Genomic DNA, 6519 nt, shown 5'->3' on the forward strand with positions numbered 1-6519 from the left:
TTCCTGTAACTATCAATGAGAATTCTACACCTCTCAGCAGGTATTTGGCCCACTCCTCATGAGCAAACTGCTCCAGTTGTCTCAGGTTTGAAGAATGCCTTTTTCAGATGGCATGTTTCAGCTCCTTCCAAAGATGCTCAATAGGATTTAGGTCAGGGCTCATAGAAGGTCACTCCAGAATAGTCCAAGTTTTTTACTCTTAGCCATTCTTGGGTGTTTTTATCTGTTTGTTTTGGGTCATTATCCTGTTGCAAGACCCATGACCTGCGACTAAGACCAAGCTTTCTGACACTGGGCAGCACATTTCTCTCTAGAATCCCTTGATAGTCTTGAGATTTCATTGTACCCTGCACAGATTCAAGACACCCTGTGCCAGATGCAGCAAAGCAGCCCTAGAACATAACAGAGCCTCCTCCATGTTTCACAGTAGGGACAGTGTTCTTTTCTTGATATGCTTCATTTTTCCATCTGTGAACATAGAGCTGATGTGCCTTGGCAAAAAGTTCCATCTGTGCATAGGACATTCTCCCAGAAGCTTTGGGGCTTGTCAACATGTAGTTTGGCCAATTCCAGTCTGGCTTTTTTATGATTTGTTTTCAATAATTGTGTATCACTTGGTTGTCTCCCATGAAGTCCACTTTGGCTCAAACAATGGCGGATGGTGCGATCTGGATGTTCCTTGAGCTTGAAGTTCACCTTTAATCTCTTTAGAAGTTTTTCTGGGCTCTTTTACCATTCGTGTTATCCGTTTCTTTGATTTGTCATCAATTTTCCTCCTGCGGCCACATCCAGGGATCTTTCCTTCGCTTCCTCTGGTCCATATTGAGTGTGGTACACACGCCCTATATATAGGCCCACTGACTGATTACAAGATTGTAGACACCTGTGATGCTAATTAGTGGACACACCTTGATTTAAAATGTCTTTGGTCACAATATTTTCAGGGATACCATAATTTTTGTCCAGGCCTGTTTAATGAGTTTACTTTTTTAAATAATTCTGTTGAAGGATGGTTCAAAATCAATGTCGGATTTTCATTGGTTCATTTTAATAGAAATTTTATTTATTATTACTGTTGTCAGATTCAAGTTATTTCTGTGACCATTGTGGGTTTATCTTTCATTAACCGAGGGGTACCAACAATTTTGTCCACATGTATATGTGGACTTTATGCATAATATCAGAGCCACAGTTGTAGTCCACTATCATAGCAGGTTAACTACCTCTGACCTGATCACATGGCAGTATAAGGACCTATCTTTCTATCAATCTGTCTAATGATGATCCATTCATTTGTTTCGAGTAATAGCTGCTGTTATCGGGCTGCCCGTCCAAATGAAGGATTTTTCAATTTTTCCACTGCAGTGAGTCTGGGAGATGCAATCACATGGAAACTGATGCTAATGGAAACCTAGACCCATTCTATAGTGGTGTTGGGCACCCTTTAAAGCAGTCCCAATCTCTTCAACCCCTTTCAAACTTTTAAGCTTTCAAACAAAAAATTCAGAGGAATTATGAGAGAGGGAGACTGTTTTAAATTCATCAGCTGTGCATGTGAGTCTAAATGATTTCTCGCTTAACTACATGGAACAGCCCTAAAAGCCTTATGGGGCAGTGTGGTTGTCAAATGCTCAGAATAAACAATAGATTCTAGAGCTTCAATCAACTGAGAGATGATGCTCACCCTATGCCTTAATGATGTTTAGCAGGAACCATGGACAGAATGCCTGACAAAAAGTAAAATGACAACATGCTAAACCTCTAATAACATCCTAATATGCTAACAACTGGCCAATGTTCAGCGGTGTCCTTGTGAATCCCAAGCTTTTTCAAGAGATTTCTGCTTTTAGGCTTTACTTGGCTGTAGTCACAAACTCCCCATGCATGTTGTCCTAGAATCGTGGGTAATGTGTGATGTCATGATGGCGGCCATGGTCCCCCTGAGAGTTAACCTCCTTTGTTCTAATTAGAGAAAGACAGCAACCTACAACCCAAACTCTCTTCTTTTCCCGGTTCAACAATGACATACCCCCCTCCTCCTCTCCCGATTGAATTCAAATGAAGCTCAAGTATCTTTATTTATACCATGTATTATCTTTTATATGGACTATTATATGTCCATTAAAGTTCAGACCTCTCCTCTGAAATGTGTGATGGTATTTGGTGTGGACAAAATATATATTTTTTGCTATCATTAGCAAATGATAACTTTGGTTCCACTGTTTTACTGAAGGGTTACAGTTTAATTTTTGTGAATTCATATCACTGCATATTAGATCACAATAAATAAATAAATAAATAAATGTTATCTGTGTAATAATTTTATTGATGTTGGTTAACCTACTAGCTGAGTAACTTAACTAACCTAGGTCCAGTTTTCCCCAAACATCTTATTTTAAGATCCTCTTTGCTGGTAGAGAGAGTGTAATGCTCGCTCAACCATTTAAAAATCAACTGTTTGCACAGATGCTTTTGGAAGTCCAGCCTGGCTTTTTAAACCAAACAAAGTTTTTTTTTTTAGTTTTCAGTTTTCTCTTAATTTCTGGCACATTACTTTGGATAAGGTCCTGTTGTCTATAAAAGTATATTCCAAAATGTGTCATCTCCTCTTTACAGGTTGGAACAAACATGCCTCTACAGCAAACTGAGAACAAGTAGAAATACAGTACCACTCCAAAGTTTGGACACACCTGTTTGAATGTGTGCTGAGCATCTTAAAAACATCTGACCATATTCTGGTTTCAAAAAAAAAAAGGACATTACGGACATAAGCATCCGATGTAGTTAGGATGTCGTGGCTGGGAAGGTTTCAAGTAGGCCTAAGTTGTAGGACTGTAGCAGTGTGTGTGTGTGAGGGCGGAAATACCTTTAACACCATGCAGCTACAGTATATTAATGTACAATTATACAAAAACATTTACTATTTTAGCAGGACCAATAAACAGCCTTAGTAGCCAATACAACCAAATCATCTCCTTTGTCCTCCCATTGGACATGATGGACTTGTATGAAAAACATGTACAGATGTACACACCCCCTTGCGTGCACACACACACACACACACACACACACACACACACACACACACAAAGCTTAGAATTCATTCCAAACGCAACTCGTTTAATATATCCACCAAATCCACTTTATATGATACAGAATAATATCTCAATGTGACCTTCCTTGTAATCAACCGCAGCAGTGATGCTTTCAGAAGAGGGCGGAGCAAAGCACGAGACACATCTACATTGTCACAGAACAAGAAAAACAAAGTGAGTGAGTTAGTCAGCCCCCCAAAATAACCACTGACTGGAGAAAGGCACTGCTGCCCAGTGGTCAAACGTCAGCTGGCCTGCAGCAGGGACATGTAGTATCTACACATCAGTAGATGCCCATTTGTAAACCCAATGAAACGGCTGACAAAGAACGGGCTTGCACCGGAGCTGCCCAGGGTAAGTGGAAAAAGCCACATTGTCTGTAAGCATGAGAATCCTATTATTGGTTGGCTTTGTTTAGCCATACTAAATCACTGTTCCAAAACACACGCTTTATTTCGATACTGGTGTAGCAACCAAACTGGAATAACAAAATGGAGAGGGATGAAATAACACTCAACTGTGACAAATGTAGGTGGAAAAATACTTGGAGCAGCACTGAATTAGTGGTAGAGGGAGGGGTCTGTGTAATACAGACAGACCCCCACTCTCTCACACATTCCTTCTGACATATTAGATGCAATCTCTTCCACGCTTCTCTATCTCTCTCTCTCTCTCTCTCCCTCTTTCCCTCTCTCTGCAAAGGCTGTATTTGACATCTGGCAGCCATCTTGAATTGAGTAAGCACAGCTTGCGCAGATGGATGGTCATGTGACCATATCAACCCCTCTGTGAAAAGCTTAAGCTTTCCACATGTTTGTTGCAGGGCAGGCTGGTAGGCATCTCATTCAATGGTAAAAGATGGGTTATGGTCACATGACATGACCCCACCACCTGGCTGACCCATTTTAAAATGACCACCAGATGGCAAAGTGTTTTAACTTGCCAAATGATGTAAAACATGCTAAAAATCAAAAGGAAACAGATACGTGTGAACAAATAGAACAGGACTAGACCTACAAGAGCTTTGCTATCAGATCTCTGAACTCTTCAGAACTCATGTTTTGATGGGTTTTTTATATGTATATATATATATTAAATAGTTATGTTTGTCTTTTTAAAGATGTTTCTTGTTAAAGACCACTACAATTGCTTGAAGGTCTATAATGTCAGCTACGGGACTGAGCCTGTTGGGTCATTGTGCTGTGTTATGTACACAGAGTTAGATAGTTTGTGTAGTTCAGTGGGTCAGTTTTCAGCATTATTTACCGGCAGCCGTAAAAACTGATTAGAACATTGTGGGTTAAACAGATTTTCATCAAGCAGCAGTGCAGCCAACTTACCAGTGACACAGATTAGAAAAAGTACCGCTTTCTAATAAGCAAAAATCATGAACATGTTTTATTTCAGGTAAATGAACATTTTCAGAACTATTTTTTGAGCCATTAATGTGTGAATGATAGGATTAGTTAGTAACTAGTAGCTTGTTATAATTTGTTAGCTTGGTTTCACTGTTTTACTGAAGGGTTACTGGTAGTTCCATTTTGTGATATTTGTCAATTCATTTAGCTGCATATTAGCTATGTCATGATGAAGCCCCAATATCACCACACCATCAATAATCAAATACTATAAACAAGGTTGGCAGAATAGTTACGTTAGTCTTTTTTAAAGATGTATTAGGTTAGCTAGTAGGTCTAGAACAGCTACGGGATATTACAACAGTGCAAAAACAACTGTGCAAGTATTCACTGCTCACAAAATTAAAGGGAACACTCCAATAACACATCCTAGATCTGAATGAATGAAATATTCTAATTGAATACTTTGTTCTGTACAAAGTTAAATGTGCTGACAACAAAATCACACAAAAATCATCAGTGGAAATCAAATTTATTAACCAATGGAGGCCTGGATTTGGAGTCACACAAAATTAAAGTGGAAAAACACACTACAGGCTGATCCAACTTTGATATAATGTCCAAAAAAAGTCAAAATGAGGCTCAGTATTGTTTGTGGCCTCCACGTGCCTGTATGACCTTCCTACAATGCCTGGGCATGCTCCTGATGAGGATCTCCTCCCAGACCTGGACTAAATCATCCACCAACTACAGTCTGTGGTGCAACGTGAAGTTGGTGGATGGAGCGAGACATGATGTCCCAGATGTGCTCAATCGGATTCAGGTCTGGGGAACGGGCGGGCCAGTCCATAGCTTCAATGCCTTCATCTTGCAGGAACTGCTGACACACTCCAGCCACATGAGGTATAGCATTGTCCTGCATTAGGAGGAACCCAGGGCCAACCGCACCAGCATATGGTCTCACAAGGGGTCTGAGGATCTCATCTCGGTACCTAATGGCAGTCTGGCTACCTCTGGAACATGGAGGGCTGTGCGGCCCTCCAAAGAAATGCCACCCCACACCATTACTGACCCACTGCCTGACACTCTGTCACGTCTGTCACATGTGCTCAGTGTGAACCTGCTTTCATCTGTTGATGTGCCATCCTGGATAAACTGCACTACCTGAGTCACTTGTGTGGGTTGTAGAGTCCGTCTCATGCTACCACGAGTGTGAAAGCAACACCAACATTCAAAAGTGATCAAAACATCAGCCAGAAAGCATAGGTACTGAGAAGTGGTCTGTGGTCCCCACCTGCAGAACCACTCTCTTATTGACTGTCTCTTGCTAATTGCCAAAATTTCCACCTGTTGTCTATTCCATTTGCACAACAGCATGTGAAATTGATTGTCAATCAGTGTTGCTTCCTAAGTGGACAGTTTGATTTCACAGAAGTTTGATTTACTTGGAGTTATATGGTGTTATTTAGGTGTTCCCTTTATTTTTTTAAACAGTGTATGTTCATAGTTTTTGGCTTTATCTAATGTTTAAAGCACACTGCACTGTGAATAACTTTTTGCAGTGTTAATAATGTGGGCTACATAATTACTCCCTGTAATTCAGTCATTTTCAAGCAACTGTAGACTTCCATTCCCCACATTTGGCATTATCACAACCAAAGTAGTTAAGGGATACTGAAATGAAAAGAATCTTTCAGTGAAAGACTTGGCGTGAAGTTAGCCAGAATTCATATTTTCAAAAACCATTTGGATGAGTGGAAAGTGAAATGGTTCCAGAAGTGATTTTAGGGTTTTGCGTTGCAGTCTTTGTTCTTGATAGAAGACTGAAATTCCTGGTCTGTGCAGCACTGCCACGTGCCAACTCAGGGAGTAAATTTATAACATTTGCATTTTCACACCAGTGTTTCTGGATTGTGAAGGACAAGAAAGGAATATGAATATTAAATCCATGATTCAGGATTTGGAATTGCAAGGGAACAACTGAGGGGAAATGTAGTACAATGGATGTGGCCTTTGCACAGAGTTCAGTGAAACATTATACTGTATCAAAAATCTTAATGGAGCAG

This window comes from Salminus brasiliensis, chromosome 2 (genome assembly GCF_030463535.1).
Source record: "Salminus brasiliensis chromosome 2, fSalBra1.hap2, whole genome shotgun sequence".
In the NCBI taxonomy this organism is placed as follows: Eukaryota; Metazoa; Chordata; class Actinopteri; order Characiformes; family Bryconidae; genus Salminus; species Salminus brasiliensis.